This window comes from Bubalus bubalis, chromosome X (assembly GCF_019923935.1).
Source record: "Bubalus bubalis isolate 160015118507 breed Murrah chromosome X, NDDB_SH_1, whole genome shotgun sequence".
In the NCBI taxonomy this organism is placed as follows: Eukaryota; Metazoa; Chordata; class Mammalia; order Artiodactyla; family Bovidae; genus Bubalus; species Bubalus bubalis.
The window spans coordinates 65815731-65828252 of record NC_059181.1 but is presented as its reverse complement, the minus strand read 5'-3'; the positions used below and the strand labels follow the sequence as shown (position 1 = coordinate 65828252).

General features: G+C 36.9%; 1 long non-coding RNA gene across 3 annotated transcripts in view; it reads right to left on the bottom strand.

Moving 5' to 3' along the window:
• Positions 1-3433: 3433 nt before the first annotated feature.
• LOC123331762 overlaps positions 3434-12522 on the bottom strand; it is a 195384-nt gene continuing 186295 nt past the window's right edge. For all 3 annotated transcript variants that reach the window (XR_006548524.1, XR_006548525.1, XR_006548526.1), the window contains one exon: positions 3434-3765. This is a non-coding gene — a long non-coding RNA (uncharacterized LOC123331762). The remainder of the gene's footprint in view (positions 3766-12522) is intronic.

The following is a 12522-nucleotide window of genomic DNA, read 5'->3' as shown; positions in this document are numbered from 1 at the left end:
ATCTTAAGCTTCCCGTGCTTCTCGCGGTTGGGAGACTGTAAACAATCGTATGCATAGCTGTAGGAGTCCCGGTAAACTTGTCAGGCAAGTTAGCCATCTGAGGGGTTTGTGAACTAAAACACTCTTGTCACGCCCAGGAACTTTATTAACTGGAGCTGTAAGTTAACTCTTTCAGAGAGAGAGATGGTGGTGGGGGACAGCCCCCTGTAAAGTCAGAGGTGTAGGTGAAAGCACAAAGCAGTAAAGCAGGCAGACTCTGGTTTTGGGGTAGACGCTCAGGCAGGCCCAGAGGGGCACCCCTCGAGTTCTGGCACACCTTGCCCACCAGAACTTTCCCACATAATCTTGTTATGGGTGGGGACTCCCGTGCTGGCTCCCGGCAGAATCCAGTGCAACTGTGGCTGGGAGTGTAAGCGGAGGAAGCCTGGGCCACCTTAGAGTCCAGTTGCCATTGTTTGTGGGGTGTATGAGGGGAGGGATTGCACTGGATTATAGACTTTTTCCCTGTGTGAATGCTCACAGAGGGCAGAACACTACCTACACAGGCTCCAGGGACTGTTGGAAATCACTACCACCTGCCCAGATACCAGGAGTGGTCCTGGGCCCCTGCTGACACCCATCCAAACTCAAGGAGTGGTTGTAAACTCCTGTGCTACCATCATATGTCCCAGGTGTGCACCTGAGCTGTCTGCCTGAGCTGAGAACCCCAAGGTCAGGCACCCACCACTGCATCTGCCCACCCCCTATCAAGGGGAAAACAGCAAAGGCTAAGGAAAGGGGCAAAAGACAAATAATTCTCCAAGACCACAATTGATGTATCTCCTAAACTTAGGTAAATATAGGTGAAATGGAGCAGAGGAACCACTCCCAGTTAAAAGAATGAGCATTTCCCTGAAAAAAATTAACAATAAAACAGGCCTCTTCAGTATAACAGACACGGAGTTCAAAAGGGAAATAATGAAAATACTGAAGGAATTAAGGCTATCTACAGAAATGCAGAGTACTGTAAAAAGGAACCAGAAACTATAAAGAAGAACAATTAGAAAACTCGTTTTGCAGAGAAAAGCTCAACTAAGGCCAATGAAAATCAGAATGAACAATGGAGAAGAATGAATAAGTGACTTGGAATATAGAAAAATGGAAATCATCCAATCAGAATAGCAGACAGAAGGCCAAATTGGGGGGAAAAAATGAAAGCAATATAAGAGACCCATGGGATAATATAAAGTGTGCCAAACAATGCATAATAAGGATTCCAGGAAAAGAAAGAGAAAGGGGGTGTCAAAAATATATTTGAAGAATTTATGCCTGAAAACTTACAAAACCTAAAGAAGGAAACAGAAATCCAGGTACAGGAAACACAGAAGATGGATGCTTGTTTATCCCAAACAATATAAACCCAAACATATCTACACCAAGACATTTTAACTGAAATGGAAAAAGTTAAAGATGGGATTCTTAAGGAAGCAAGAGAAAAACAGTTAATTATAAAGGAACCCCCATAAGGATAACAGCTGATCTCGCTACAGAAATGTTGCAGGCCAGAAGGAAGTGGAAAGATATATATTCAAAGTCCTGAAAGGGGAAAATCAACAACTAGGATACTCTACCCACTTAGAATAGGAGAGAGGAAGAATTTATCAGAGAAGCAAAAAATAAGAATATAGCAGTACTAAAGGAAATACTGGAAGTTCTCTAGAAAAGAAGTAAAAATACATAGGAAAGGGAAAATCATAACTGGAAAATAAGTCAATACACAGATTTGAAAAAAAGAAAATGTGTAAAAGTGATAACCACAATGAACAGCAAGAAAAAAAAAGATGTAAAAGAGGACATCAAAATCATGAAATTTGGGGGTAGACAGTAGGAAAATGTAGATTTTTTCCCCCAGAATATTGAGACTATTACTACTAGTCTAAGGTAAGTAGATATATGAAGGGGTTTACATATTTGACAGAGTAACTGCAAATCAAAAGCATACAATAGATTAAAAAAAAAAAAAAAGAACATAAGCATTATATGAGAGAAAATCATCAAGCCACAAAAGGAAAAATAGAAAAAGAAAGGAACAAAGAAGAAACATAGAATCAGTGACAAAACAAGGTTTAAAATGGCAATAAATACATAACTATCAATAATTACATCAAATGTCAAGAGACTAAGTGCTCCAAAAGAAACAGAGTAGCAAATTGGGGGAAAAAGTGAGCCTATGACACGCTGCCTACAAGAGACCCACTGTAGGGCAAAGGACACGCACAGATTGAGACTATGGAAAATATGCAAATGGAAATGATAAAGCAGGTGTCACAATATCATATATCAGAGAAAATAGACTTTAAAACAAAGGCGTGAAGAAAGATAAAGGAGGACGCTATATAATGATAAGATAATATAGGATTCTCTACTCATCAACATATATACACCTAATATAGGAGCACCCAAATACATATCAGACCTAAAGGAAGAAACTGACAGGAATATAATAATAGTAGGAGACTTTAACACCCCACTCACATCAATGGAAAGATCTTCCAGACAGAAACAATAAGGCAACAGAAATATTTAATGATAAAACAGACTTGATATTTTTAGGACATTACATCAAAAAAAAAGAAAGAAAAATACACATTGTTTTCAAGTGCACATGGAACATTCACTAGGATTGACCACTTATTATCACACAAACCAAGCTTCAATAAATTTAAGAGTACAGAAATTATTTCAAGCATCATTTCTGACCACAGTGGAATAGAACTAGAAATTAACCACAGAAAGTGAAATGAAAAAAAAATGATTACATGGAGACTAAACAACATGCTACCAAAAACCCAATGGGTCAATCAGTTCAGTTCAGTCGCTCAGTCGTGTCCAACTCCTTGTGACCCCATGAACTGTGGCTTGCCAGGCCTCCCTGTCCATCACCAACTCCTGGAGTTTGCTCAAACTCATGTCCATTGAATCGGTGATGCCATCCAACCGTCTCATTCTGTCGTTTTTGAGACTGCATCCAAATACTGCATTTCGGACTCTTGTTGACCATGATGGCTACTCCATTTCTTCTAAGGGATTCCTGCCCACAGTAGTAGATAAAATGGTCATCTGAATTAAATTCACCAATTCCAGTCCATTTTAGTTTGCTGATTCCTAGAATGTCGATGTTCACTCTTGCCATCTCCTGTTTGATCACTTCCAATTTGCCTTGATTCATGGGCCTGATATTCCAGGTTCCTATGCAATATTGCTCTTTACAGCATTGAACCTTGCTTCTATCACCAGTCCCATCCACAACTGGGTGTTGTTTTTGCTTTGGCTCCATCCCTTCATTCTTTCTGGAGTTATTTCTCCACTAATCTCAAGTAGCATATTGGGCACCTACGGACCTGGGGAGTTCATCTTTAAGTGTCCTATCCTTTTGCCGTTTCATACTGTTCATGGGGTTCTCAAGGCAAGAATACTGAAGTGGTTTGCCATTCTCTTCTCCAGTGGACCACATTCTGTCAGAACTCTCCACCATGACCCGTTGTTCTTGGATGGCCTCACAAGGCATGGCTTAATTTCACTGAGTTGGACAAGGCTGTGGTCCATGAATGGGTCAGTAATAAAGAGGAAATTAAAAATACCTTGATTGATTTGCATATATTGAACTATCCTTTTGAACTTGGGATGAATTCTACTTGGTTATGGTGTATGATTCTTTTTTTATGTGCTGTTGGGTTCAGTTTGCTAATGTTTTGTTGAGAAACTTTGTAGTATTCTACATGGGATCTGAAACAGAGAAAAAAAGGGGGGGGATATTAGGTAAAAACTGAGTAAATTTGCATGATATAGCTTTAGTTAATAATGTATCATTTTTACTTTGCTAATTCTAAAATATGTATTATAACAATGAAAGATTTTGTAAAACAGAGGGAACTAGGTGTGAGTATATGGAAAATTTCTGTACCACCTTTGCAATTTTCTGTAAATCAAGAATAGTTGTAAATTAAGAATTAATTAAAATTCAAGGTACTTCCCTAGTGGCTCAGTGGTAAAGAATCCACCTGCCAATGCAGGAGACACAGATTTTATCCCTGGTTCAGGAACATCCCATATGCCACAGGACAACTAAGCCCATGCACCACAACTACTGTGCCTATGCTCTAGAGTCTGGGAGCCACAACTAACAAAGCTTGAACGCTCTAGAGCCTGTGCTCCACAACAAGACAAGATGCCCCAATGAGAAGCCCATCTACCAGAGTAGCCCCCACTCTCCACAACTAGAGAAAAGCCTGCACAGCAAAAAAGACCCAGCACACCCAAATAAAAAAATCAAAAAGAAAAAATAAAGTTCAAAAAATAATTGATTCTCCATTAAAAAATTATTTACTAATTTATAGAATTGGTATCATAGCATCCATGTTGTCAGGCTATATTGCAATTAAGTTATATGTTAATAAAGAGGGTAAATAAAACATCTACATATATTTTGCAATTAAAAACACAAAAATAAATGGATCAAAGAAATCATAAGGGACAAATTAAAATACTTAATGTTTAAACATAATGAAAATACTACATATAAAAAGCACGATGAAAGCATGGTTTGAGGGAAGTTTACAGCCTTAAATACGCATATTAAATGGCAGGGTGAAAATTAATCAGCTAGGTATCCAACCTACAAACATAGTAGGAACAATGAGGGAGGAGGGAGCAGAAGGAAGAAGGTATTAAAGGCAAAAGCATAAATTCATAAAATAGAAAATAAAGACAAAGAAGGTCAATAAAATTTCACATTTCTTTTAGAAAGCTAATAAAATAGACAAAAATGTGGGAGATTCATCAAGATGAAAAGGTACAGGGAAATAATATGAAAGAAAGGGAAAACAAAGATGAAAAGGGAGATTAAGAAGAGTAAGGAACAGTTTCAACAATTTATATGAATAGGATTGAAAATTTAAAGGAAACTAAAGAATTCCTAGAAAAATGTAACTTAACAAAACCAATTCAAGAACAATATAGGAAATCTTGTATAGTCCCATAATATATTTAGTTATTAAAATCTTCTATGAAACCCAAGTAAATGCTTTCTACCAGAAATTAATTTCAAATAAAAATAGATAATATTGTATTATGCAAACACTAATCAAAAGAAAGTTGGAGAGTCTACATTAATATAAAAAATTAGACTTTAGAAGAAGAAATACTCAAGATAAAGATAGACATTACATAATGATAAAGACGGCAATTTACCAAGAAGACATAACAATAACTGAACCAAGAACTGAGAGAACTGCAGGGAGACAGACAAGCCCACAATTATATCTGGAGATTTCAATACTTTACTCTTACAGATTACTAGAGAAGCATCACACTCCCTGATCTCAAACTATACTACAAAGCTATAGTAATCAAAACAGTATGGTACTGGCACAAAAGCAGACATATAGATCAATGGAACAGAATAGAAAGGCCGGAAATAAACCCACACACTTAGAGTCAATTAGTCTATGACAAAGAGGCAAGAATATACAATGGGGAAAAGACAATCTTTTCAGCAAGTGGTACTGGGAAAACTGGACTGCTACATATAAAAGGTTGGAAATGGAACATTCTCTAACACCATATACAAAAATAAACTAAAAATGGTTTAAAGATCTAGTTGTAAGACCAGAAACCATAGGACTCCAAGGGGAAAACATAGGCAGGACACTTTGACATAAATCATAGCAATATTTTTTGGATATATCTCCCCAGGCAAGGGAAGCAAAAACAAACAAATGGGACTACATTAAACTAAAAAGCTGCACAGCAAAGGAAGCCATTGACAAAATGAAAAGGCAACCTACTAAATTTAGGGAGAAGATATTTATAAATCATATCTAACAAGGGGTTAATATCTAAGATATATGAATAACACCTACGATTGAATGATAAAAATCTCCCAATTCAAAAAACAGGCAGAGAATTTAAGTAGACATATACACACACAAAAGAATGAAATCTTGTCATATGTGACATGGGTGGACCTTATGGGTATTATGCTAAGTGAGATAAGTCAGAGAAAGACAAATATGAGTTCACTTATGTGGAATTAAAAAAAAAAAATGCTCAAAGACACAGAGAATGGACTGGTTATTGTTGGAGGGGAGGGGTTTGAGGGGTGAGCAAAATGGGTGAGGGGGGTCAAGAAATACAAATTTCCAGTCATAAATAAGGCTTTTGGATATTATTTACAGTATGGTGATAATAGTCAATAATACTATATTTCATATTTTATCTCAGTGACAGAGGGAATCTAGACTTATTGTGGCTATCATTTCACAGTGTATACAAATACTGAATCATTATGCTGTACAGCTGAAATTAATGTTGTCAATTATACCTAGATGAAAAAAGTTAGAACATCCACTGGATCATCGAAAAAGCAAGTTCCAGAAAAATATCTATTTCTGCTTTATTATGCCAAAGCCTTTGACTGTGTGGCTCACAATAAACTGTGGAAAATTCTGAAAGAGATGGGAATATCAGACCACCTGACCTGCCTGTTGAGAAACCTATATGCAGGTCAGGAAGCAACAGTTAGAACTGGACATGGAACAACAGACTGGCTCCAAATAGGAAAAGGAGTACGTCAAGGCTGTCTATTGTCACCCTGCTTATTTAACTTATATGCAGAGTACATCATGAGAAACGCTGGGCTGGAAGAAGCACAAGCTGGAATCAAGATTGCCGGGAGAAATATCAATAACCTCAGATATGCAGATGACACCACCCTTATGGCAGAAAGTGAAGAGGAACTAAAAAGCCTCTTGATGAAAGTGAAAGTGGAGAGTGAAAAAGTTAGCTTAAAGCTCAACATTCAGAAAACGAAGATCATGGCATCTGGTCCCATCACTTCATGGCAAATAGATGGGGAAACAGTGGAAATGGTGGCTGACTTTATTTTTGGGGGCTCCCAAATCACTGCAGATGGTAAAAGACACTTACTCCTTGGAAGGAAAGTTATGACCAACCTAGACAGCATATTAAAAAGCAGAGACATTACTTTGTCAACAAAGGTCCATCTAGTCAAGGCTATGGTTTTTCCAGTGGTCATGTATGGATGTGAGAGTTGGACTGTGAAGAAAGCTGAGCGCCGAAGAATTGATGCTTTTGAACTGTGGTGTTGGAGAAGACTCTTGAGAGTCCGTTGGACTGTAAGGAGATCCAACCAGTCCATCCTAAAGGAGATCAGTCCTGGGTGTTCATTGGAAGGACTGATGTTGAAGCTGAGGCTCCAATACTTTGGCCACCTGATGCGAAGAGCTGACTCATTGGAAAAGACTCTGATGCTGGGAAAGATTGAGGGCAGGAGGAGAAGGGGACAACAGAGGATGAGATGGCTGGATGGCATCACTGACTCAATGGACATGAGTTTGGGTAAACTCTGGGAGTTGGTGATGGACAGGGAGGCCTGGCGTGCTACAGTCCATGGGATCGCAGAGTCGGACACAACTGAGTGACGGAACTGAACTGAAAAAAGTTTAACAAAACAGTTAGCTAGAAAGTTAATAAGACATAAACAGCACTAGAATCAACTTGTCTTAACTGAAACTTGTAGAACACTATACACAATAGCAGTCAAATTCATATTCCTTGCAATTGTACATGGAATGTTGCCCAAGATAAACTATATCCTAATTCATAAAATAAACTAACAGACTGGTTTTGTTCACTTAGCAATATGAATTTAAAAGTTCTCCATGTTTCTTCATGGCTTGATAACATTTCTTTTTTATCCCTGAATAATGTTTCACTTTGTGAATGAACGATAGTTTATCCGTTCATCTATTAAAGAACATCTTGGTTCCTTCCAATTTTTGGCCATTATTAATAATGCCAATATAAACATTAATGTGTAGGTTTTGGTGTAGTTCTAAGTTTTCATTCATTTGGATAAATATCTAGAAATGTGATTGCTGGATGGCACAATAAGTCAATGTTTAATTTTGTAAGAAACTGCCAAACTCTCTTCCATTTTGCATTCCCATCAGCAATGAATAAGAGTTCCTCTTGCTCCACATCCTTGGCCACATCTGACATAGTCAGTATTTAGAATTTTAGGCATTCTAACAGGTATGTAGTGATACTGTTGTTTTAATCTACAATTCTTTAATGACATAAGATGTTGAGCATCTTTTCATAAACTTATTCTCCATATGTAACTCTTCTATAGTGAAATGTTTGTTCATATTTTTGGCTATTTGAAAATCAGTTTATTTTCTTATTATTGAACTTTAAGAGTTTCTTCTATATTTTGGAGAACAGTTCTTTATAAGATATATCTTTTGCAAATATTTTCTCCTAGTCTGAACCTTCTCAGTCTGACAATGTCTTGCAGAGCAGAAAATTTTCATTTTAATGAAGTCCAATTTATCATTTCTTTCTTTAATGAATCATTCTTTTGATGCTGAATTTAACAAGTCATTGTCAAACCCAAGGTCATTTAGATCTTCTATGTTATATTCTAGAATTTTTATAGTTTTGCATGTTATGTTTAGGTCTATGATCCATCTTAAGTAAAAATTTTTGAAGCATGTAAGGTCTGTGTCTAGCTTCCAATCAAGGCTTGCCATATCAACCTCAAATGACAGGTTGCCAGCGTTTTTTTGTACCCTAAAATTCCAAATTGAAAAGACTGAATCCCTAGTGAGTGTAGCCAAGAGTTTAAGGGCTCCTTTCCTTAACTCAGTCCCTATTGACAGGATAGATATTCTACTGCAGGTGTGTCAGACCTTGAATACTGGAATTCTGACTTCTCCCCCTTGTCCCAGCTTTCTTATAGGTCAGAGGTTTCACAGAGGGAAATAAGTCTGTACTTCAATAGACTACCACTCCACCCAGTACCCATAGTAGTTTTTCAGAGTTTTCCTAGGGTTAGAGGCAATCCACAAGAAAATGAGCATGAAATCTCCATGAGCAAATGACTATGTGAAACAGTGTACACAAGTCCAAGGACAGTCTGCAAATCATTAGTTCCTCTCAATTAAGAGCAAGAAGATATACCATAGACAGCTAGTTCACTGGAGAGAACCACAGAAAGATATAGCTAAGAAGAGAGAGGCCTCCTTGAAGTAGAACAACTCCCAAAGACAGCCTTCAACAACTATCATTTCATGAATTTAACTGGATTAGATTAATGAGAAATTTATTCCTCAGAGCATTGTTTAAAACATTATGACAGTCATCTAGTAATTAGTGGCACCTAATAGGTGATGTATAATGATATATAAATCAGTTTAAAAGAGAGTTCAGAGAAAGAGATAATCAAAGAGAGCATTGCTAAAATTTCTGATCCCAAAGTGACTATGCATATACTTGAAACTTTACCCTCTGAGGAGCAACATCAAAAGCTTCACAATTTAAGTAATAGACTTCTTTAAAACAGCCCATCAAAAACAACAACAACAATAGGAAAAGAACAATAAAAAAGTCTTGGAGAGGGTAAGAGGTTAGAATCCAGTAACTGACAAATTCCTTAAAATGGCTAGTTTTTCAAAAATAAAAAAAATTATGAGACATCCAAAAAAAAAAAAAAAGACCATGTGACTCATAAACAGGAAATAAAGCAGATAACAAAAACTGCATGTGAGCAGGACTAGATGTCATATTTGACATCAGAGACTTCAAAGTAACCATTAGTTTAAAGAAATTTTGTTCAAAATATTAAAGGAAATGGGAGAAGAGCAAGATGGCAGCATAGGAAGACTCTGAGCTCACCTCCTCTCATGAAATACCAAATCTATGCCTACATATAGAACAATTCCTCCTGAAGAAGCCCTGAAGGCTGATTAAACAACTATTTCACATAAAGGACCACACAGAAATAAGTAGGAAAGACATAGATATGGTATCCATGAGAACCCTACCCCCCTTCAGGATGAGATAGAGTAGGGAGGGATACAGCTGAGTGGCCTGAGCATACACCCATGTTAGGACACAAACACACACACAAAACACGAAAACAAAGAACCAAAAATTTAAAAACAAAAAACAAAAAAAAAAACGTTTATAGGGAACCTAGATTATACAGGAAAAAACCTGTTTACTATTTTAGAGCTTCTGCCAAATGGGCAAGGAACTGCTGGGCCCTCTCTGGGGTCAGAGGCACTGGTCTGTGCCATTGTTGAATCCCCCTGAACTCCTCCCAGCCCACAGTGGCTCTAGCTCTAGCCCCAGCTATCCAACCAAGGTGACCTGTGGCTCAGTGTTCCCTAGGGACTTCCCCAGCCAGGGCTGCTCTAGCTGCAGCTGACCTGTCAAAGTCACTAGACACAAGCAGTCTATACATGGGACACTCAAACACAGGGCCACTTCTTCAAAACCAGGAGACTTAGATGTTTCACATAATTCACAGAAGCAGAAACAAAACTCAAACAAAATGAAGAGACAGAAGAATATGTTCCAAGTGAAAGAACAGAATAAAACCCCAGAAGAAAATCCCAAAGAAATGGTGGTAAGTAATTTACCTGATATAGAGTTCAAGGAAATGATTATAAAGATGCTCACCAAACTTGGGAAAAGACTGGAGGAAATCAATGAAAAAATGTAATAAATATTTAGAAAATATAGAAAAGAACCAATCAGAAATGTAAATACAATAAATGATATAAAAACATACTAAACAGAATAAACAGCAGATTAGATGATGCAGAATAATGGAGTAGTGATCTGCAAGATAGAATAATGGAATTCACACAAAACAGCAAAAAGAAAAAAATTTTTAAATGAGATGAGTTTAAAGGACCTCTTGGATAACGTTGGACATACCAGCACGAACATCATAGGGGTCCTGGAAGGAGAAGAGAGAAAGGGGGAGAAAAAAAAAAAAACAACTATTTGATGAAATAATGGCTGAAAACTTCCCTAACCTGGGGAAAGAAACACATCCAGGCACAGGAAAAACAGACAGTCACAAAAAAGATGAACCCAAAGAGATTCACACCAAGATATGTTATAATTAAAATGGCAAAAGTTAATGGGAAAATCTTAAGAGAAGCAAAAGAAAAACAACTAATCACATACAAGAGAAATGCCATAAGATTATCTGCTGATTTCTTAGCTGAAACTTTACAGGCCATAACGGGGTAACAGGATATAGAATGATGAAAGGAAAAAACTCACGATCCAGCAAGTTTATCATTCATAACTGAAGGACAGACAGATAGTTTCCCAGACAAGCAAAAAATAAAGGTGTTCATTACCACTAAACTGGCCTTACAAAAAATGTTAAAGGGTCATGTTTGGCAGAAAAAGGCCACAACTAGAAAAAAGAATATGAAAGAAAAATCTCACTGGTAAAGGCAAATGTATAAACAAATACTTAAATTTCTGATGATTTACTTAACAATAAGTAGTTAAGAGATACACAAAATAAAGACTGGTAAAAATATGACACCAAAAGTGTGTATGTGTTGGGGGGAGGAAAAGTGTAGTGCTTTTAGAATACTTTTAACTTAAGTGACTATCAGCTTAAATACACAGATACATGTAAAGGTCATTATATATGAACCTCATGATAACCACAAACTAAAAACCTACAATGAATAACAAAAAATAATGAAAAAAGAATCCAAATATAACACTGAGGAATCCATCAAAGTAGAAGGAAAGAAACTGACAAAAAAGATAACACAAAACAACAAAAAACACAATGAAAATTAACAAAATGGCAATAGTGCATATCTATTATCATCTTATCTAATTTATTTATTTATTGGGCCACATCATGTAACACGTGGAACTTTCCCAGTCATGGATCGAAACCCTGTCCCCTGGATTGGAGGGGCAGAGTCTTAACCACTGGACCAACAGGGAAGTCAATTATCACTGTAAATGTCAATGGACTAACTGCCCTAATCAAAACATATAGGGTGGCTGACTAGGTAAGTTAAAAAACAGAAGACAGAAACTGAGACCCATCTACATGCAGCCTATAAGAGGCACATCTTATATCTAAAGACATGCATAGATTGAAAGTGAAGGGATGGAAAAAGTTCCACGTAAATGGAAAACAAAAGAAAGCTGGAGTAGCAATACTCTGTATCACACAAAATAGACTTTAAAACAAAGACTGTAATAAAATACAAGGAAGAACATTACAGAATGAAAAAAAGGGTTAATCCAACAAGAGGACACAAAATTTGTAAACATTTATGCAACTAATATAGGAGCACCTAAATAGATAAAACAAATTTTAACAGAAATAAAGGGAGCAATAGATAGCTATACAATAATAGTAGGGGATGTTAATACCCCACTTAGATCAAGGGATAGGTCACACAGGAAGAAAATAAATATGGAAACACGGCCTTAAAAAACACATTAGACTGTATAGACTTAATAGATATATATATGGAATTTAGAAAGATGGTAACAATAACCCTGTGTACAAGACAGCAAAAGAGACACTGATGTATAGAACAGTCTTATGGACTCTGTGGGAGAGGGAGAGGGTGGGAAGATTTGGGAGGATGGCGTTGAAACATGTAAAATATCATGTGT